Source organism: Schistocerca americana, chromosome 1, assembly GCF_021461395.2.
Source record: "Schistocerca americana isolate TAMUIC-IGC-003095 chromosome 1, iqSchAmer2.1, whole genome shotgun sequence".
Taxonomy (NCBI): domain Eukaryota; kingdom Metazoa; phylum Arthropoda; class Insecta; order Orthoptera; family Acrididae; genus Schistocerca; species Schistocerca americana.
This window is the reverse complement of record NC_060119.1, coordinates 136,073,273-136,096,998: the sequence shown is the minus strand read 5'-3', so window position 1 is coordinate 136,096,998 and position 23,726 is coordinate 136,073,273. Positions and strand designations below refer to the sequence as shown.

The window sequence follows — 23,726 nt, the reverse complement described above, 5'->3', positions numbered from 1 at the left end:
ATTTTCAGTTTCTGGAAGTCCAGAATTTTCAGTTTTTCCCAATTTTTGAATTTTCTGCTATTGTGAATTTAATTAATTTGCTTAATTAGTTTAATAAATTGCATATCCGATTAAGTAATTTGCATTTCAGTTTATCTGCGACATTGCCATATCTTCACCCAAGAAAGAGGAGGTGCGCCCCCCCCCCCACCCCCCTTTTCGCAGAAAGAGCCACCATCTTGGATAAATTTTTCAGCAATGCAGACTGGTATTACTTCGGCTTGATGCCATTACTGATGAAGACCACTTGTTATTGATGGTTGTGGAAGTTTCCGACTACAAAATTTTGTCCCTATTATGGTCCTTAATGTATCTTAAAACAACACACCTTAACATGAAATAACCATCATTAAAGAAAGCGTCTGTATAGGGAGGACTTGTAAATTTTAACCTTTAGCACAGGGATTGAGTACATAATAAAAACTGTGTGTTCGTGATGGGATGACAGTGATCGCAGGGTGAAGCTGTTTATCACAGAGATGGCTGTTGAGGAGCGTTTGAGGAATGTGATCCACATATCACTGCCGATCCGCACGGGCCTTTAAAACACTACATATAATTAGTCTCAAAATGACGGAGAAGTTGTGAGTTAAGACAAATGAAAGCAATCTATAGTTCTGCCAAGACCGAAGGACATTTATTGTGTCGCCTGGGATGGCCGAGCGGTTCTAGGCGCTACATTCTGGAAGTGCGCGACCGCTACGGTCGCAGGTTCGAATCCTGCCTCGGACATGGATGTGTGTGACGTTCTTCGGTTAGTTACGTTTAAGCAGTTCTAAGTTCTAGGAGACTGATGACCTCAGAAGTTAAGTCCCATAGTGCTCAGAGCCATTTGACCCATTTGAACATTTATCGTAGCCAGAGCGGATATCATTCTTTCTTGAACTGTCAGAGTCATTGTTTTTGGAGTGGTGAACACAATTTGTCAGAAAAAAGAAGAAATACATGCACGAAACAAGGAGAATTAAAGTAATTGTTAATTTTGCGATGATATACTTTTGTCTGTGGTGTATTCTTGTTTTAAACATATGCAGTTTTCTGTCACTCAGTGCCATATATGAATCAAAAGGAAAAGGTAGAGATATTCCGTTAAACGAAGAAATGTAAATCAATTACTTTAAGGTTCTTGTATTAAATCGCTGATTCTGTAAACTAGGTGCTCAGTTTATACGGATTAACGATTAAACATATTTTACGCAATAAGATAGGATTTAGTTACAACGCTTCTGTGTCTGCTGTCATGTAATGTCATTTACAACCGTTTACTGAAGTTTCAAAACCACCGCTCGATCAAGTGTTATAATTAAGCAGGGGATCTTGGGTATGCATTCGGAAAAGAAAGTTTAAACACCACTCTAGGCATCTTCATTGCGGTGTTATGTTTTATTTAATTCCTTAATTAACCGTGTGATGTAACCAACGCAAAAATTAATCACACTCTATCGTGAAGACTCAGTAATATCATTAGGTACACTCTCTGCTTCTAATAAAGCTCTCTTCTAAATTAATCTAAAAAAGATGTCCTTGCAAGATAGTTCTTTTTCCGACACGAGACAGCCGGCCGTGGTAGCCGTGCGGTTCTAGGCGCTTCAGTCCGGAACCGCGCTGCTACTACGGTCGCAGGTTCGAATCCTGCCTCGGGCATGGATGTGTGTGATGTCCTTGGATTATTTAGGTTTAAGTAGTTCTAAGTCTAGGGGACTGATGACCTCAGATGTTAAGTCCCATAGTGCTTAGAGCCATTGAACCATTGAACCAACACGAGACAGGAAAGCTGGTAGGAGAAAAAGCGGGGATGACGTCAGTCCACATATGCGCTGTCAATTATCTACTCTTGATTGGCACTGGCTGTGTGCATGTAAAAAAAGTCCGAAACTCACCGCATTAACTTCATTTCCTTGATTTGAAAAAATGAAACACAGACTTTTCTTCCTAGGTTGTAAAACTGAAATAAATCAGTTTTTGGAAATAACTATCGTAATGTCAATAACTCTTCAGATTGTCTGAGATATTGTCTAACTTCACTAAAATCAGTCGCATCAACATATACCTTTATTCTGGAAGACGAGAGTAGTAGCAATTCACACTTAAGTGCCTGGCAGAGGGTTCATCGAACCATTTTCAAACTACTTCTCTAGCTTTCGACTCTTGAATGGTGCGTGGGGAAAATGAACACCTAAATCTTTCCGTTCCAGCTCCTCTTATTTCATTATGATGATCATTTCTCCCTATGTAGGTGGGTGTCAACAAAATAGTCAAGCATTCGGAAGAGAACGTTCATTGAAATTTCGCAAGTAGATCTCGCCGCAAAGAAAACCGCCTTTGTTCAGGGACTGCCATCACAACTTGCGTATTATATCAGTGACACTCTCACCCCTATTGTGCGATAACACGAAACGAGCTGCCCTTCTTTGCACTATTTCGGTGTCCTCCGTCTTTCCTACCTGGCAAAGATCCCGCACCGCGCAGCAGTATTCCAGCAGAGGACGGACAAGTGTAATGTAGGCTCTCCCTTTAGTGGGTTTCTCGCATCTTCTAAGTGTTCTGCCAACAAAGCGCAGTCTTTGTTTCACCTTCCCCACAGTATTATCTATGTGGTTTTCCAATTTAAGTTATTTAGTCGAATTGATTGCCCTTAGGTTTGTGCGATTTATCATATACCCAAAATTTATCGGATTTCTTAGTACCCATGTGGATGACTTCGCACTTTTCTTTGTTTAGTGCCAATTGCCACTTTTCGGAACATACAGAAATTCTCTCTAGATAATTTTGTAATTGAAATTGATCGTCTGATGATTTTACTAGAAGATAAATTACATCAGCATCTGGAAACAATCTAATGGGGCTGCTCAGATTATCACCTAGATCATTTACGTAAATCAGGAACAGCAGAGGGCCTGTGACACTACCTTGCGGAACGCCACGTACCACTTCTGTTCTACTCGATGATTTACCGTCTGTCGCTACGAACTGTGACCTCTCAGAGAGGAAATCACGAATCCAGTCACAATACTGAGCCTATACTATATATGCACGCAATTTTATTGATAGTCGCTTGTGAGGAACGGTATCAAAAGCATTGTGGAAATCTAGGAATATGGAATCGATCTGAGATCCCTTGTCGACAGCACTAATTACTTCATGGGAATAAAGAGCTAGCTGCGTTGCGCAAAAACGATATTTTCTGAATCCGGGTTGGTAATGATCAATAAGTCATTTTCTTCAAGGTGATTGATAATGTTCGAGTACAGTATATGCTCCAAAATACAGGGTGACTCAAAAAGAATGCCACAACTTTAAAAATGTGTATTTAATGAAAGAAACATAATTTAACCTTCTGTTATACATCATTACAAAGAGTATTTAAAAAGGTTTTTTTTCACTCAAAAACAAGTTCAGAGATGTTCAATATGGCCCCCTCCAGACACTCGAGCAATATCAACCCGATACTCCAACTCGTTCCACACTCTCTGTAGCATATCAAGCGTAACAGTTTGGATAGCTGCTGTTATTTCTCGTTTCAAATCATCAATGGTGGCTGGGAGAGGTGGCCGAAACACCATATCCTTAACATACCCCCATAAGAAAAAATCGCAGGGGGTAACATCAGGGCTTCTTGGAGGCCAGTGATGAAGTGCTCTGTCACGGGCTGCCTGGCGGCCGATCCATCGCCTCGGGTAGTTGACGTTCAGGTAGTTACAGACAGATAAGTGCCAATGTGGTGGCGCTCCATCCTGCTGAAATATGAATTGTTGTGCTTCTTGTTCGAGCTGAGGGAACAGCTAATTCTCTAACATCTCCAGATACCGTCCAGAACTTTTCCCTTTGCACAAACACCCATCCTCTGTAAACTGTTTATACCAACGTTTAATACACCACCTATCAGGAGGTTTAACACCATACTTCGTTCGAAATGCACGCTGAACAACTGTCGTCGATTCACTTCTGCCGTACTCAATAACACAAAAAGCTTTCTGTTGAGCGGTCGCCATCTTAGCATCAACTGACGCTGACGCCTAGTCAACAGTGCCTCAAGCGAACAATTGTACAACTAAATGAAATTTTATAGCTCCCTTAATTCGCCGACAGATAGTGCCTAGCTCTGCCTTTTGTCGTTGCAGAGTTTTAAATTCCTAAAGTTGTGGTATTCTTTTTGAATCACCCTGTACTACTGCAAATTGAGGTCAGTGATATGGGTCTATAATTCAGTGGGTTACTCCTATTTCCTTTCTTGAATATTGGTGTGAGCTGCGCTACTTTCCAGTCTTTAGGAACAGACCTTTCGTCAAGTGAGCGGTTGTATATGATTGCTAAGAAAGGCACTATTGTGTCTCCATACTCTGAGAGTAACCAGATTGGTATACCATGCGTCCTCCCATCAGCATGATGAAGAAGCTATCGGGATTCATCAGACCATGCAACACTCTGCCACTGCGCTAATGTCCAGTGACGATGGCTACTTGCCAGTTTCAGTCGTAGTCGCCGATGACCGGTGTCAACATTGGCACTTCCATTGGTCGTCAGCTGAGGATGTCCATCGTTAGGAGGGTTCGGTGCACTGCGTGTTCAGACACACTTGTACTCTGCCCAGCATTAGAGTCTGATGTTAGTTCCGTCCCAGTTCGCCGCCTGACCTGTTTTAACAGTCTGCCCTGTCCACGACGTCCGACGTCTGTAATAAGGGGTGGCCGCCAAACCCCACGGCATCTGGACGTGGTTTCACCTTGGTTTCGCCACGTGTTGAAGACACCCACCACAGCACTCCTGGAATACCTGACAAGTCGTGGAGTTTCCGAAATACTCGTGCCGAGTCTCCTGACCATCAGATTATGTCCTCGGTCAAACTCAGATCGCCTGCCTTCCCATTCGACACACGGACAGCACCATATGCACTGTGCGGGTGTCTGACTAGCAGTCATTACTCGCCAGGTGACGCTAGGCGGGCTTAAATCGATAATAGGTCGGTAGTCATAATTTTGTGGCTGAACAATGTAAATATATCTAAGATCATGATTAGAAAATAATAGTTCAATTTTTAATAGTGATAAAGATCAATATAATCGCTCTTATCAGAGGAGTGAAGGCCCTCAGCTGGTAAGCAAGTACTCGACACACATCGAAATATCGGTCCTAAAATGCGTCGCCAGCTACATGGAGAACAAACCGAACACAAATGTTTGTAGTTACGAAAGAAACATTACATTAAAGCATAATAAATCTTATCAAAATATGCAGAAGTACATTTGGTCAGCCGGCCGGAGTGGCCGTGCGGTTATAGGCGCTACAGTCTGGAACCGCGTGACCGCCACGGTCGCAGGTTCGAATCCTGCCTCGGGCATGGATGTGTGTGATGTCCTTCGGTTAGTTAGGTTTAAGTAGTTCTAAGTTCTAGGGGACTGATGACCTTAGAAGTTAAGTCCCATAGTGCTCAGAGCCATTTCAACCATTTTTTACATTTGGTCAGCTGCTACGGGAAAAGTGTCTCACAAATTAGTTAGTGAAATTAAATCACCCCTACAGCCAGCCGGCCAATTTATGCACTTCAAACCAACCTTATTTCAATCAAGACACTGTTATACACACTAACCACCGAAATTCGATTGTTGAAAATTACTTCATAATTGTATATCTAATAATTTACAGTTTCTTTAAAGAGTTCTGGAATCCTTTACTCAAATTAACCGGTCTCGATTTTTCATTGCATTTTGTTTTCTTTCCGTTAGTTAAATTGATCCAAATCGTAATCAGCTTATTACCACTTGAAATGTGTTAATGACATTGTTTTGCTTTGTTGTACTGATTACAGGTAAATGTTGGCTCAGTATTATAGCCATGGGAACACCAATCCATGGTTAAAGTATCTGCCGGCAGTCGTTACTACAGTCGGGATGCTACAATCGCTTGCTCCCAAAAATGGAGGACTGTGGGAAATGAAAAGGAAAGTTACAAAAGATTGAAAAATTCAAGGTGGGGGAACTAGCCCAGTTGGACTTCGTATTCGACTTAACTCCCCCTCCATCGCCTACCGTGCACTCTGTTTCAACCACAGCGCCGTATTTTACCTCATATTGTAACGAAACAGCAAATCACAGCTTAGTTCTCTAGGACCCACTAAAATTAAATAACGAACACCAGTGTAGCATCAGAGCAACATTCTTGGCTGTGTTCAGATGTACCTTAATTATATGAAATATTTGCGCCTTGTTCAAAAGTATTTCCCCAAAAAATCTGTAAATGGCATAACTTGCAGTATTTCCATATCTAAATTACGACAGTAAAACACACACACACACACATTGTGTATGTGATCTTTATCAACTCAGACGTCAAGCAGACCTTGTGAAAGTCAGTAATTCGATCTTTTTACCACACCCGTTCAGGTTACACATTTCCACAAGCACTTTGTTCTGTAATGCTTCTAAAATGTACAATATTATTCAACATCTAAAACGCCTCAAAAATACATGTCTCATTTTGTCAGGGATTCATGTCAGCAATATGTACAATGATTATATAGAATTTTAGAATGGTGGTTCCATGTCTACAACATTTATGGAGGTACGTAAAGTATGTTTGCATTTCGAATTGACACTAGTTAGTTCATGGCTTATAGAGCGAACTCTCATCACCTTCAAACAAACCTTCGTATTTTGCAATGTCAGCGACAGAATTCTTCTGCGTAAAGCAGAGTTTATACCTACAAACCGAATTAATTTCTTTTTCCTATTTTTCATTGTGTGCTGTTTCTAAGAAAATTAAGTACGAATAGTCGTCTTCTATGACTTTCTTTCTGGAGATAATTGACAAACAGAACAAGTAATCATAATGTCCCAATATTTTTTAATAATAAGCAATTATAACTCATTTATCTTTCATTTGGAAGTACTGTATCTAATCCTTTGATCTTCTTAACGATGAAACGTTTTATGTATTTTTGATACTGTTAAATTGGTTGAAAATGGTCGGTTTGGTGACACAAAGCTTGCACACCGAAGCACGCAATATTTTTCGTAGGAGTATTTCAAGATTGCTAAGTCGACCCCCCGTCCATGTTTCCTTTGCATTGGATTCTAACAAAAAGACTCGGTTCTGTACCACCAAGCTCCCCAGTTTGTAACAACGTCTCCTGAGCCTAAGGCTTTAGCTTCACAAAGAGAACAGGTATTTAATTTGTTTAAAGTGTTACACGAACCTAGAGAATTATCATTAGTTTCAAGTAATTAATTCTCAAGTCTGCATTTCTACGTGTTTCAATAATCTTTTGCTGCCGTCATTGTGATGCGCCTTTCCTTCGTGAACATTTTAAAACGTTTAAAAAATCGTCGTTGGTACGAGACAGGTGAATTACACTGGTTAGCAGATCATTTAGTTGATGTATATTCTATGTATGCAATTTTATTGTCATTGCATTGATACAAAATTTTGTGTTTTGCGTACACTGGCAACTACGTATTACGGAAGAAACTAAATTGGAAGAAGAGGATAATATATTTGGAAGGAAAAACTCTGAATGAATGAACTTCAAGCAATGATAAAACAAATTATTAAAGAAATACTTTTGGAAATGGTTCTGTAACAACGAATCATACAAGATAAGGACAACATTATTGATTCTTCCTTGCCTGAGTGTTCGTGTCAGTTGACTGTCAACTAAATCATTCAAGGCCCATTAATTATCAGGAAATCGATTATTCGAATTTTTGCCACTACGTGCAGTAATTGATAATTCGAGTGCACAAGATGACTGACTTCGTGTTACCAGAATCCCGAATGGCGCACTGCTTCTTTATTGTTTCAACGAATTGACGTAGTCTCTCCAGAGAGTTCATTTAACTGATCTATTATTCGTGTCCTGATATTGAAATTGAAATGCGTGATTCTACAAGCGTAAGTTAAGCCACCTTTTATGTTATGTTCAAAATAGGAAAGCCCACAATAATTTACTCAGAAACATGTAATGAGGTAGAATCAAATGCTGGTAATTCGCTGATGCGGCCATTGAAAATATAGAGGTTAGAGCTCACGCAATTGAGCGGAACATTGAGAGTGAAAAAGTTAAACCAACCACCAGTACCACACATAAGATCCGTTTAAGGCGTTAAATATCAGGATACTTGTAGATTAGTACAGTAACCATTAAAGGCCTCACCAAATGGCAATCTGAAATGAGCCGAACATGAGCAATATTCACGTGCAAGAAAGCTGTGTACAAAAATGTACAACTGATATAACTTGAACATAATATCCCACTGAAACAATTATTGAGGTGGCAGATGAATCCAGTTCCACTACAATGAGTTCAACAAACTAAATTCGGCCGCATCACGCCCTCCAATTTTAGTCGTGGAATGGAGTGGGTGCAAAGTAAGAATCTATTGCTATACAACAATGACATGCACCTTAGTGACAAATTGACTACTGACCATTAGAAATGCTGTGATCATAGCAAAGAAGCAGCAACTGTTCATGCTACTCTAGAAAAAGTACCGATTGAATTTTTTCTGAACACATGTACTATGAAATCAAATTAAGAAGTTAAAAATAATATGAAATGGATGCTAATGTTGGCTAAGACGAAGTTGCTAAGCACTCCGCCTTCAGGCCACAAGTGGACCATCGGGACCATCCGACCGCCGTGTCATCCTCATTGAGGATGCTGATAGGAGGGGCGTGTGGTCAGCACACCGCTCTCCCGGTCGCTATGATGGTTTTCTTTGATCGGAGCCGCTACTACTCGGTCGAGTAGCTACTCAACTGGCATCACTAGGCTGCGTGCACCCCGAAAAATGGCGACAGCACATGGCGGCATGGATGGTTACCCATCCAAGTGCCGACCACGCCCGACAGGGCTTAACTTCGGTGATCTGACGGGAACCGGTGTGTCCACTGCGGTTCGGCCGTTGCCAAGTTGCTAAGGCATTAAAGAAATTAAACTAATTTGTAAATCGTAAATATTACGTGCTCGATGATAGTCTATCTTCTTCCAGTCCAAGGTATAAGAACGTGCACAGCGGACGAAGTAAGGCTTAACAGCCCAGGTGTCAGGCCACAAGCGGACCGTTGTTACCGTCCGACCGCCGTGTCATCCTCAGCTGAAAATGCAAACAGGAGGGGCGTGTGCAGTTTAAGAAATACACTGAATTTGACGCATTATGAAGCTCACCTACTCGTCATAATCGACTTCGACCAGGTTTATGATATATTCTGGGCTTTACCGCGACAGAAGTGAGATCACAGTTGTCAAGGCGTTTAGAAAATAATACCATTTTTGACACGAATGGGGCGAGGCTTAAGCCTTTTATCCCAGCGTAGATTCAAGGCGGTGACTGGCCCATCGAAAAGAATACTGAACAGTAAATAATGGATCGTGTTGCCGAATCTCTGTCAAGAACCTTTTCCTCGTTTGCTGTTTTTACGTTACTTAAGCTGCATATAAACTTAAATAATGGTCAGTATATTATATGTATTAATATTTTCGGAAAAGGCACGAAAAGGGAACGCAAAGGAAAATTTATGTCAATAAAATAATTTCCAGGAAAGGATTGTAATTCAAGGTACAAGACTTCATTACATGTGGTTTGCTGTCAAACTGTCCGATAAGGCAGAATCTTACGAATGTAAACTAAGATTGTTTTTACATAAGTACTTTAAAACAGCCATCTGATTGTAAAAATGTGACAATATTAGCCTGTGAAAAATGACGAGAAAATCACTGCTTCCCCGTTTCTACGATGAACATCACCCCAGCATGTGCAACCCATCAGCTACAAAATAATAGATGTACGGTCCTATATACAAAGTTTTCGTGCACTCCTTACAATAGCTTCCTGGGAATTTTTTTGCAATCCCACAATTTCGTTATTCTTTCCTTCCCATGCCGCTTATGAGAATAATAATAAATACAGTGTATTGAACATAATCCATTGTGTAGTCTTCCCGCTGTACTAATCACCGACTGGTAACAACGCTAACATAAATGGTTCATGCCTCAACTGCTCCACGCCAAAAATGCATTTTTTTTTAGTTTCCACCTCTATGACTTTCATTTGTGGACAAGTACTGCACATACCGTAAATCTGGAGGTAATTGGTGGTAACGAGTAAGTGCGATCTCCTTGTCAGTAACTGAAAAATTACCGGTACCTTCAAAATAGCTTCAGTACATTTCACCCTATCACCTGTTGAAGGAATGTTCCACGCGTCGTACTGTAGTTGCCTCAGTCTTGGAGATTGCTGCGGCCTAGTGACGAGCATTTAAAACTATTCAAAGAGACTTCTTTGGTTTTGTCAGCTAGTTTCGTGACTTGTCGCTCGTACTCCTCTGCAGTGAAGTATTTTGAGTTTTCTCTGCGTCTAACGTAAGGCAAGTTACATATTAATTTGTATGTGTTAAATAAATTTATACTGCAACAGTTAAGTGCTACAGCGCTGATGAAACTTTATAATTTATTTTTGCAATGTCGTTCAATCGGGCAAAGTGGCCAATCGCTTAACGGGGTGAAGTGGCCAAGTGACTACTTTGTCCGAACAAACATATGTAACTTGTATAAATTAAGTATACCAAGGCCCTGGTGTATTAACAACTCGGTGAAAACCTCTGTTCTCTTACTAGAGGTGCATGTTTAGCTGCCATCAAATTATTTATGAAAAACACTACAACAGTCATCGGATTCCCGGGCTATTGAACATACATTGGATTCTGTAAGAAAAGAGAGGACACCGTTTGTTACAGCAGACAGACCATTCAACGTCTCAAGAAACTGACTCAAAAGAAGAGTTCTTGGAAAATCGTGTTTCTGATGAAGACAAGAGGATTCACGGGACCTTCAGACCTGCATTCAACGAAGTACAAGAATAAGGACTTCTCGCCCATATTTTTGGAGTGGAACGAAGACATTATGTAACTGATTTCCGCCAATTGGCGTTTCAGATTGCTGAGTTGAATAATCCACAACAGCTACTCAACAAAGAGAAATATATGGCAGGAAATGACTGGTGGGCGACACAGTACAGGAAGAGACCTCTTAACATAAGGCTTACAAACCACATGGCATTTGATCCGAGTTATTTTCCCATTTCTCTGTCTTTGGCCACTTTTCCCAGTAAATAAGGCAAAGAGGCCATCCTAAAAAGTGCTCTATTTACGGAAAAAGTGGCCACTTTATAGATTTTCACTGAAACTTACATTTCTGTTATAGTCGGAGGATTTGAATAATAAAAAAATAGATTTGTAGTTACAGAATATGTACAGTTTACAGAGACATAATTCGTATGCTCAAATGGAAAATCCTCAAAGAATCCTAGAAGTGTACTACTTGCAGTGTGTGCGTTTTTTGGTGTACCGTGAAACGTCCTTCAGACATGCAGGCATTTCTGAAGGACATTGGACAGTACACCGAATAACACAGGCCGAGAGAGGTGACGCATTGTTTAGTACACTAGTCACGTTTGGGAGGAAGACGGTTCAAACCCGCGTCCGGCCATCCTCGTTGGGTGTTCTGTGATTTCTCTAAATCGCTTCAGGGAAATGCCGGGACGGTTCTTTTGAAAGGGAACGGCTGACTTCCTTCCTCGTCCTTCCCAAATTCGATGGGATCGATGACCGCGGCGTTTGGTCCCCTCCTCCAAATAAACCAACCAGCCAACAGACACTGCAAGTAGTCTCAGGTGCCGAGACATGCCGTGACAATAAAAATAAAGTCTCTTCCTGTGCGGCGATCACAGAAATTAAGCTAGTATTGAACTTGGACATTTAGTGACGTAATAACGGAGATTTGGTTCGGTCGTGGAAGCGTGCTCGGATAACCAGCGTGGTTAAGAGAACCGCTCAAGTAAAGCGGAAAATCCGTGTTCTTGTCCCGATCGGAGCAAAAATTTTCATTTGTCACTAATAAATTGTGACGCAGCAGTCGTCGTATCCGCAATTCCGAATACATTTCTTCCAATGCTAGAAGATCCTGCTCCAGAAACCAAAGTTACCCCATTAATCAAGTTTTCTTAGATGAATGTGCGACCCACCTTTGTAACGTATCAAGTTATTACGAGATGACATTTACAAATCTAAATAATCCATATTAGTTATTATCCAATTTTGTTCAAATTTGGTACACAGTCTTTGGTCAGTAATGGACTGATGCTGTAAAAATTTCAGATTTTTATTTATTATAGTGCCTGAGATGAAGAAAGTTACCTAAAATTCCTAAAACCAATGCTTGTTTTTAAAACCATGTTAGAAACAAATACAGGTTTACTTGCATTATCATTTGAAGCCATTACAGAGTAACCAGTGCACAAAAATCAGTTAATTAGAATTTTCTTTTTCAACACTTCAGTCACTGTGCATTATGTAATACCAAAATCCTAGAGAATTATTATTTGATTATATTTTGCTTTGTGAGTGCGTGAGAATGATTGAGAGAGGGTATATGGGACGTACGTTAAAACTTAATACGTCAATTTTCAGAAAACCTTGTGCAAATAAACCGCGGGAAAGTTATGGTGCAACCATGATTCAGATGACGTATGTCGGTGTGAGCTTGCTTTTATATAAAAGCGCCCAGAATGAAAGTTAGAGACGGAGTAAGTTTATTTATCAATTTGGATAATAATTCGCACTTCGCTTCTACAAATAGAAATTTTAATGACTTTAATTACTGTCATAATGATTGGATAAGGCAAGTTTTGCCGCGCGAATGATCTGGAAGGAACATTCTGATTGGTCGTTTAGATCAACAGCCAATCAGAACTAAGCTGTTTCCGAGCGAATATAGTGGAGTGGGCAGTGAGTAGAATAGTTCGAGATAGTCGCTTGCTAACCGGCCTATGGATAACACCACGTTAGATAGCTCCGTAAAAATACTCTGAAAAGTGAAGAAATAGTGAGTTAGTTGCGGTTCGAATACCTCGTGACTGAAGCGACTGGAGTTACGAACAATTTAATGGAACTTTGGTGTCTCTAAATTAAATAGTTTAAGAGTTATGAGCGTGTGAACTACCTGGTCGTAGTAACAATTCCGTGTGACATGTTTCGTGCTCTGTACGGAATACTTTGGCGAGCACTTCTTTCGAACAAGACCACTGAAACGACCGAATGTTTAACTCGTGAATAGTTGTGGGCTGGTACCTGGTAGAACGTGAAAACTAGTGGGGTCAGACGTGCAAAAATTTTGGCTGCTTTCCGAGAGAAAATCTGTTGTACAGACAGTCAACTTTGAATGATAGAGCATTACCATATTAAATACAGACTTGATAGCCATTTCATGTGTTTACATATGAATAAAAAGGCATATTCAATCTATTTTAAATGGTTTCTGCAAGTAGACTGCATCATCCGAACGCCCGAATTTTTAAAAAAGAACTTTCAACATCTGACTTTCAATTGAGTTACGCGGCATCTGTGTGGTAGTTATTGTATAGCGGTTCCATCGACGCTGCTTTACACTGCCTAGCACGTATCTGCTACTACAGACAGAAGGGACGACGGGAAGAAGCATATCGAGGTATGTGGATATTCGATAAGTGAGAGAGAGAGAAAGCAGACAACCGACGCCGCCCCGCCGCAACCTGAAACGGACACTGTTCCCATAACCAACATACCCAATAGAGTCGCAACCGGTTCCTTTGTGAGATGTTTTATCTCTGTTACCGTAACGTTGAATTTAATTGATGAAAGAAGAAAATTAAAAATTCAGCAAATGAAACAGGCAAAAAGAAATACAAACGTCTCAAAAATGAGATCGAAAGGAAGTGCAACTTGGCTAAGCAGGGATGGCTAGAGGACAAATGTAAGGATGTAGACGCATATCTCACTGGAGGTAAGATAGATACTGCCTACAGGAAAATTAAAGAGGCCTATGGAGAAAAGAGAACCACTTGTATGAATATCAAGAGCTCAGATGGAAACCCAGTACTAACCAAAGAAGGGAAAGCAGAAAGGCGGAAAGAGTATATAGAGGGTCTATACAAGCTCGATGTACTTGAGGACAATATGATGAAAATGGAAGAGAATGTAGGAAGATGAAATGGAAGACACGATACTGCGTGAAGAGTTTCACAGAGCACTGAAAGACCTGAGTCGAAACAAGGCCCCGGGAGTAGATAACATTCCATTAGAACTAGTGACATGGAAGAGAATGTAGGAAGATGAAATGGAAGACAAGATGCTGCGTGAAGAGTTTCACAGAGCACTGAAAGACCTGAGTCGAAACAAGGCCCCGGGAGTAGACAACATTCCATTAGAACTACTGACAGCCTTGGGAGAGCCAGTCCTGACAAAACTCTACCAACTGGTGAGCAAGATGTATGAGACAGGCGAAATACCTTCAGACTTCAAGAAGAATATAATAATTCCAATCCCAAAGAAAGGAGGTGTTTACAGATGTGAAAATTACCGAACTGTCAGTTTAATAAGTCATAGCTGCAAAATACTAACACGAATTCTTTACATAGGTATGGAAAAACTGGTAAAAGCCGACCTCGGGGAAGATCAGTTTGGATTCCGTAGATATATTGAAACACGTGAGGCAATACTGATCTTACGACTTATCCCAGAAGAAAGATTAAGGAAAGGCAAATCTACGTTTCTAGCATTTGTAGACTTAGAGAAAGCTTTTGACAATGTGGAATGGAATACTCTCTTTCAAATTCTAAGGGTGGCAGGGGTAAAATACAGGGAGCGAAAGTCTATTTACAATTTGTGCGGAAACCAAATGGCAGTTACAACAGTCGAGGGACATGAAAGGGAAGCAGTGGTTGGGAAGGGAGTGAGACAGGGTTGTGGTATCTCCCCGATGTTATTCAATCTGCATATTCAGCAAGCAGTAAAGGAAACAAAAGAAAAATTCGGAGTAGGTATTAAAATCCATGGAGAAGAAATAAAAACTTTGAGGTTCGTCGATGACATTGTAATTCTGTCAGAGACAGCAAAGGACTTGGAAGAGCAGTTGAACGTAATGGACAGTGTCTTGAGGATATAAGATGAAAATCAACAAAAGCCAAACGAGGATAATGGAATGTAGTCGAATTAAGTCGGGTGAGCCGGCCGGTGTGGCCGTGCGGTTAAAGGCGCTTCAGTCTGGAACCGCGTGACCGCGACGGTCGCAGGTTGGAATCCTGCCTCGGGCATGGATGTGTGTGATGTCCTTAGGTTAGTTAGGTTTAATTAGTTCTAAGTTCTAGGCGACTGATGACCTCAGAAGTTAAGTCGCATAGTGCTCAGAGCCATTTGAACCTTAAGTCGGGTGATGCTGAGGGAATTAGATTAGGAAATGAGATTTTTAAAGTAGTAAAGGAGTTTTGCTATAAACTGATGATGGTCGAAATAGAGAAGATATAAAATGTAGACTGGCAATGGCAAGGAAAGCGTTTATGAAGAAGAGAAATTTGTTAAAATCGAGTATAGATTTAGGTGTCAGGAGGTCGTTTCTGAAAGTATTTGTATGGAGTGTAACCATGAATGGAAGTGAAACATGGACAATAAATAGTTTGGACATGAAGAGAACGGAAGCTTTCGAAATGTCGTGCTACAGAAGAATGCTGAAGATTAGTTGGGTAGATCACATAACTAATGAGGAGGTATTGAACAGAATTGGGGAGAAGAGGATTTTGTGGCACAACTTGACAAGAAGAAGGGACCGGTTGGTAGGACATGTTCTGAGGCATCAAGGGATCACAAATTTAGTCCTGGAGGGCAGCGTGGAGGGTAAAAATCGTAGAGGGAGACGAAGAGATGAATACGCTAAGCAGATTCAGAAAGATGTGGGTTGCAGTAAGTACTGGGAGATGAAGAAGGTTGCACAGGATAGGGTAGCATGGAGAGCTGCATCAAACCAGTCTCAGATTTGAAGACCACAACAACAATATTAACCGTAACATACCTCCACCCCTGTATTATTTATTAACTGTATTATTTATAAACCAATGTCACTATTAACGTTAAAAATTCCTTAGCAGAAGATACAGGCAGAAGTTTAAGATCAGAAGTACATGCAGATGCATACACACAATGGCACAAAGCGTAATTTAAATAAAGCCTTAAATAAACTCACGACACTGCAATGTATGAACGGGCTACCTCTTGTGGCGGCATGCTACGATAAAGCGGATCGGAAATTTCATTAGGTACCTGGACGTGCAAACAAACAAAAATTTTAATACGTAACTCTATTTTTCCGAAGTGACAATTTAAGCTTCATGACTAACCCGCATACATGACTGACCCCATTTCATTGATAGGACACAGGATCGTATCCGGTCTAACTGGTAAGATTAGCTTACATATACTCTCGTCACTGCCCCACCTCAGAGATAGGTTCGCTACGAAGCATTGCGTCACAACGAGCTCTCCTTCCAAGCCGTGGGTTCCGCGATGAGTCACGGCCATCGGATGCGGTCTGCACGTCGCCCACGGCAGGGCAGGAGACCTTGTTCCACAAACCGGCGCGTAAAAGAAATGAGGCCCAGGTGGCTAAAAACAGCGGGCGGGAAGCTACCTGCCCACCGGGCCCACTTGCCGCTGTTGCGACAGCTGTGAGCGCTAAAATACCGCTACACATCGTCTGGGACCCATACAGTACCCAGCGAACAATATACCCTGTGGCAGAGTGCCTGCATCTTCGCAACACGGCAACGTGGAACGATCTCACATACGTCGCTGAAAATAAAGGGTCTCATTACGTAATATGAACTCAATTTTGCGCATAAAAAGTCACAAACACTCGACAATAAAAGTTCTCTACAAAGGTAGAGGAGACCCAATGGACCCCAACAAATACAGAGGCATAGCCCTGGAAAATACTCAATTCAAGATGTTTTCAAAGATAATAACACAAAAAATCCAAGCCTGTGTGGACAGTCATCTCCCAGCACGACAAATGGGTTTCAGATCTGGAAGATCAACACTTACGGCAGTCAGGCTTCTTCTAAACAACATCGACGAAGCGCTACAAAAGAAACAAATGTTCTACACAGTGTTCATAGACTTTAACAAAGCCTTTGACCTGTTGCAAAGAGATCTCATAGTCCGAAAATAGGAAAACACAATGGGAGAAGATAGCGTATGGGCAAGAATAATCAAGTCAATCCTCGAATACAACTTAATCACAATATCAGACAACCTCTCTTTTTCGAACCCCATTCTGCAACCGAACGGAGTCTTACAGGGTGACCCAATGAGCCCCTTGCTGTACATTCTTGCCACTGAAGAAGTACTCCGAATTGGAGATGTGTATGTATATGCACACGCTGACGACATAGCCGTAGGTTCAACAGATATACAGAAGCTGCAGAGGAACATTGAGAAAATAGACAGATGGTGCAGTGAACACAAACTACACATAAACATAACAAAGACAGAAATGGTAATTTTTCGAAAAGGAGGCAAAACACCCAAGAAAGCTGAAATCAGCATCACAGGACAAAAAAATAAAAGTCTCATCAGACTTTAAATACCTAGGAGTGACATTGCAACCAACAGCCTAATGCTTCACAAAACATACAACAGAACGTGCAGCCAAAGCAATAATAGCAATACAGGACATCAAAAACATCCGCCTATTCAGTCTAGAAACAGCAATGAAATTATTCAACACAAAAATCTTGCCAATCCTGGCCTATGGGATGGAGGTTATATGGGACCACCCGACAGAAAAAAATCTAGAAACACTAGAAAAGGTAAAATCTACCTACCTAAAAAGAGTACTAGGTCTCTCAAAGACAGCAAGATCTAGACTAATGTACCTGCTAGCGAAAGAGACATTCCTAATTGAAGACATCACACTTCGGTATATGATGCTTCCAGAAAGCAACTGAAGATCATGGATGACAAACGAGAAAAAATATGGCCGGATCTCTATGGCACCGAAGCAATGACGAACCGCCCATGGACAGCACCAAGCTTCGAACAGCGACATGTCGTAACCAGACTTTCTATTCACGGCTTTCATCATCTAATCTGAAAAAACAAAACATATCACGACCCAACCACAACATGTGTTTGTAAACTGAGTAACCAAACCTGTGAACGATATCACATAGAGCCGGCCGCGGTGGTCTAGCGGTTCTAGGCGCTCAGTCCGGAACTGCGCGACTGCTACGGTCGCAGGTTCGAATCCTGCCTCGGGCATGGATGTGTGTGATGTCCTTAGGTTAGTTAGGTTTAAGTAGTTCTAAGTTCTAGGGGACTGATGACCACAGATGTTAAGTCCCATAGTGCTCAGAGCCATATGAACCATTTTTTTGATATCACATAGAACTGTGCAGTAAAAGAGTGAAATCGATAAATGAATATGCAGAAATGTAAAATGTTAAGCAAAGTAACTGTATATGGCTATCTGGCTGCAATTTTATTAAATAAAAACGTCACAAACACTGTATGATGCAAATACTTAGTGCTAAAGTGTCTAATACCGATATTTTGCAACTGTGTCTGCGACCAGAATACTATTAGATTATTGCGGAGAAGAAAACAGCAACTTACCTCCGTTAAAACTATTTATTTACACAAATAGCGGCATTATCGGGTTCGGACTCACATGTTCATACTGAGACCGCAGCTGACGTTTAGATTACATTTACTGTCGATCCATTTAGTTTCGAGAATACATCTACATAAACTGGATTTCTTCTTCCTGTAATATTTTGGCCATATACCTTCCGCCAACCAGAGTGAACCGACAGATTGCAGCTACAGTACTCGTTCCGTCGTTTTAAACAACAAACAACACAACCTCTACAGCCGTCGATCGGCGGTAAAGAGGATGGGTATATTGGACCTGTGCCTATTCGGTCTATCCATTCTGGGATATCGATACGTCCCTATTAGTTGCACTGTAAAGACATCTTCTTGATTTCATTAAATAAAGCGTCGGATTCCATCATTCGTCCAAGATGAAAGAGATGTCTTTCTTAATTACTGGTACTTCATAGAGTGACCGGTATCGTTGCAGGGCCCTACCACATTTTAATTAATTGGGATATAACAGTTGGGTGTACCTGCGGTGTTTCATTTCGATATCTCAGCTTGAACTGACTGCGTAGCCCCACATTCAGTTTATGCATACTCTTCGCCGCTGATCGACTCTGCAGCTGTTTTTCTGTGGTTCAAAACAACGGTACGATTACTGTAGCTTCAGTCTATCAGTCCAATCTGAATATGTCAGTAAAGCATATGGGAAAAATATCAGAAAAACAAAAATAACTGAAACTGTACCTAATAACAAACGAAAACAGTTTTGGGTTTCTCACGTAGAAATTCCTGCATCATTATTTTTCACCGTTGATATTCACAAAACAAATATTTTGTTTTTTTAAATCATCAGTGTTCTGACTGGTTTGATGCAGCCCTCCTCGAATTCCTCTCCTGTGCCAACTTCTCCATGTCAGGACAGCATCTGGAACCTACGTCCTCAATTATTTGCTGGACGTGTTCAAATCTTTGTCTTCCTCTGCGGTGTTTGTCACTTATAGTTCCCTCTAGTACCGTGGAAGTCGTTCCCTGATGTCTTAAGAGAAGTTCTGTCATCCTGTCCCTTCTTGTCAGTGTTTTCCATATGTTACTTCCTCTTCAATCCTGCGCAGAGCCTCCTCATTCCTCACCTTATCAGTCCATTTAACCTTCTGTATTTGTCTGCAGCACCATATCTCAAATACTTCTATTCTCTCTGTTCCAGTTTTCCCACAGTCCATGTTTCACTACCATACAATGCTGTCCTCCAAACGTAGATTCTCAGAAATTTCTTCCTCAAATTAAGGTCTATGTTTGATTTTCCAGACCTAGACTGCTTTTGATGTCCTCCTTGCTCCGTCCGTCATTGGTTATTTTGTTGCCTAGGTAGTAGAAATTCTTATTTTCACCTACTTCGTGACCATCCATCCTGATGTTAAATATCTCGCTGTTCTCATTTCTGCTACTTCTCATTAGTTTCATGTTTCTTTGCTTTACTGTCATTCCGTATTCTCTGCTCATCAGACTGTTCATTCCATTGAGCAGATCGTGTAATTCTTCTTCACTTTCACTCAGCATGGCACTGTGATCAGCGAATCGTATCATTGATATCTTTTTCACCTTTCCAGTCCTGAACATTCCTTTTGTTTTCATCATTTCTTCTTCGATGTACAGATTGAACAGAAGGGGCGAAGGACTACATCCTTGTCTTACACCCTTTTTAATCCGAGCGCTTCGTTCTTGGTCGTCCACTCTTATTTCCTCTTTTGTACACCTATTTTTCTCAGGTTTTCGAACATCTTGTGCCATATTACTTTATCGAAGGCTTTTCTCAGGTCGACAAATCCTATGAATGTGTGTTGAGTTTTCTTTAGTCTTGCTTCCATTATCAACCGCAGCTTCAGAATTGTCAGAATTGCCACTCTGCTGCCTTTTCCTTTCTTAAAGCCAGATCGATCGTCATCTAACACATCCTCAATTTTCTTTTCCATTCTTCTCTGTATTACTTTTGCCGGAAACTTGGAGGAATAATTCTTGCCCTTCTCATTTCAAAAATAGGAGAAATAGAAAGCACATTTGTTGATACCTGAATGTGCACATAGTGTAGACTATCACAATCCGCTTAAATTTTGAATAAAAATAATAAGCAATCGCGGCCGAAGACTTCCGACATAAGAAGTCATCCTCATTCAGCCAACGGCCTTGAAAAAAGGACGGAATAGCAGGGAAGGTTCAGGACATCTCTTGCCCCTGGTGTTGGAAACTGCCCCTAGTAGGCGGATCAAAAATATCAGGATGCAAAAGGCGATGGAAACAACTACATTAAGGACTCATGCTATAGCCTGTAACTGGAAAAGTGTAATGGTAATGATCTCTCCATTGGCAGAAGATCCCAGACTAGTCCCCCTTTCCGATCTCTGGAAGGCAAGTGCCAAGGGGGAGGTGACCATGAAAAAATATTGAGTAATGAACGAAATGATAACTTTCTACGAGTCGGGGCGTGGAATGTCAGAAGTCTCAGTATGGTAGGGAAGCTAGGAAATCCGAAAAGGGAAGTGCTTTGGCTCAATCCAGACACAGTTGGGTCAGTAGGTGAAATCAAAAGAAGACAAAGATTTCTGGTCATATGAGTATAGGGTCATATCAATAACAGCAGAAAATGTATAATGGAGGAGAATTCGTTTGAATAGCAATGTAGGGTAGATAGTGAGTTACTGTGAGCAGTTCAGTAATAGGGTTTTTCTCGTCAGAGTCGACAGAAAACCGACAAGAGTAGCTTAGGTGTACATGCCGACGTCACAAACTGCAGATAAAGCGAGACAGAAAATACATGACGATACTGAGCAGGTAAAAATACGTGAACGTAGAAGTAAAACTTATAGAGCGAACTGGAATGTGGTTGTAGAGGAAGTAGCAGAAGAAACGGTAACGGCAGAAAATAGGCTCGGTAGTAGGAATAAGAGGAAAAACACTAATTTAGCTTCGTAAATTTCGACTAGTAACAGCGAACATTCTGTTGAAGAATCAGACGAGGAAGAGGCATACATGGAAAAGACCTGGAGATACGGGAAGATTTCAATTAGATTACATCTTGGTCAGGCAAAGATTCCTGAATCAGATATTGGATTGCTAGGCCATACCCAGGAACAGATATAGAGTCAGATCACAATTTCACTTGTTGTTGCAGCAGTGATGAAGAGTAGGCGGACGTTCAAGGGATACTGGAAGTACTAAGGAATGACGAGATCGCTTCAAGTTCTCTGAGGCTATATACACTGCCATAGGGATTAGATCAGTAGGTAGTTCAGTTGGAGAAGAATGGGCATCTCTGAAAAGTGCAATCAAGGAACTTGGAAAAAGAAATACAGGTACAAAGAGAGTAACCGCGAAGACACAGTGGGTACAGAAGAAATACTTGAGTTGATCGGTGAGAGAAGAAAGTACAAAAATGTTCAGGGAAATTCAGGAATACCGAAATACAAGCCACTCAGGAGTGAAATAAATAGCAAGTGAAGGGAAGCTAAAGCGAAATGGCTGCAAGAAAAATGTACAGAAGTCGAAAGAGAGGATTGTCTGAAGGACTGACTCAGCATATATAAAAGTCAAATCAACCTTCGGTAAAATTAAAAACAAGGGTGATAACATTGAGAGAATAATCGGAATTCCACTGCTAAATACAGGTCTCTATGAGGAGGAGACTCGTCTGATGACGAGATAGAAGAAAACGGAATCGATAGGAAAGAGGTACGAGATCACGTACTAGAATCAGAATTTGAAAGATCTTTGTAAGACTTAGGATCGGACAGCGCAAGAGGAATGGATAACATTCCACCAGAATTTCTAAAATCATTGGGGGATGTGGCAACAAAACGACTATTCACATTTGTGTGTAGAATGTTTGAGTCTGGCGATATACCATCAGACTTTCGGAAAAACATCCACCACACAATTCCCAGGATTGCAAGAGCCGAGAAGTGCGAGAATTATTGCAAAAAAAGTTTCACAGCTAATGCATCCAAGTTGCTGAGAAGATTAATATACGGAGGAATGCAAACGAAAACTGAGGGTTTATTAGATAACGATCGGTTTTGCTCTCGGAAGAGTAAAGGCACCAGAGAGGTAGTCCCGACTTCGTGGTTGATTGTGCAAAGAAGACTAAAGAAAAATCAAGACACGTTTATACAACTTTTCGAGCTGGAAAATGCGTTCGACATTGCAAAATTCTGTAAAATGTTCGAAATTCTAAGAAACAAAGGGGGTAAACAATAGACAGATAATATACTGTAAGTAGGCTGTTTATGTTTTCTTATTGGCAACGTTACGTAGCGCTCTGTATGAAAATCACTGGCTGTGCTGTGTGCAGTCTGTGGCTAGTTTGCATTGTTGTCTGCCATTGTAGTGTTGGGCAGCGGCAGCTGGATGTGAACAGCGCGTAGCGTTGCGCAGTTGGAGGTGAGCCGCCAGCAGTGGTGGATGTGGGGAGAGAGATGGCGGAGTTTTGAAATTTGTAAGACTGGATGTCATGAACTGCTATATATATAATGACTACTAAGGTAAATACATCATTTGTTCTCTATCAAAATCTTTCATTTGCTAACTATGCCTATCAGTAGTTAGTGCCTTCCGTAGTTTGAATCTTTTATTTAGCTGGCAGTAGTGGCGCTCGCTGTATTGCAGTAGTTCGAGTAACGAAGATTTTTGGTGAGGTAAGTGATTTGTGAAAGGTTTAGGTTAATGTTAGTCAGGGCCATTCTTTTGTAGGGATTTTTGAAAGTCAGATTGCGTTGCGCTAAAAATATTGTGTGTCAGTTTAAGCACAGTCTTGTATAATTGTTCAAAAGGGGACGTTTCATAATACAATACGTACAAGAGGCCGATTGAGCAAAATAGAACATCAAGATTATAAAGGATGTAATACAGGGACCTAGACTTTTACCCCTACTGTTCAATCTATACTTCGAAGAAGCAGTCACGGAAATAAAAGTAAGGTTGAAGATTGGAATTAAAATTCGAGGTGAAAGGATATCAATGAATCGATTTGCTGATGACATTGCTATCTTGAGTGAAAGTGAAGAAGACTTACATGATCTGCTGAACGGAATGAGCAGTCTAATTAGTACACAAAATGGACTGATGATAAATCGGAGAAAGACGAATGTAATGATAACTAGCACAAATGAGAGTAGCGAGCAACTCATAAGGTTTGCTGATCACGAAATAGATGAAATTAAGGAATTCTGCTACCA

General features: G+C 40.9%; 1 pseudogene; it reads right to left on the bottom strand.

The window, feature by feature from the left end:
* Nucleotides 1-8,826: 8,826 nt before the first annotated feature.
* On the bottom strand, nucleotides 8,827-8,944 carry LOC124554977 (annotated as a pseudogene).
* Nucleotides 8,945-23,726: the final 14,782 nt, after the last annotated feature.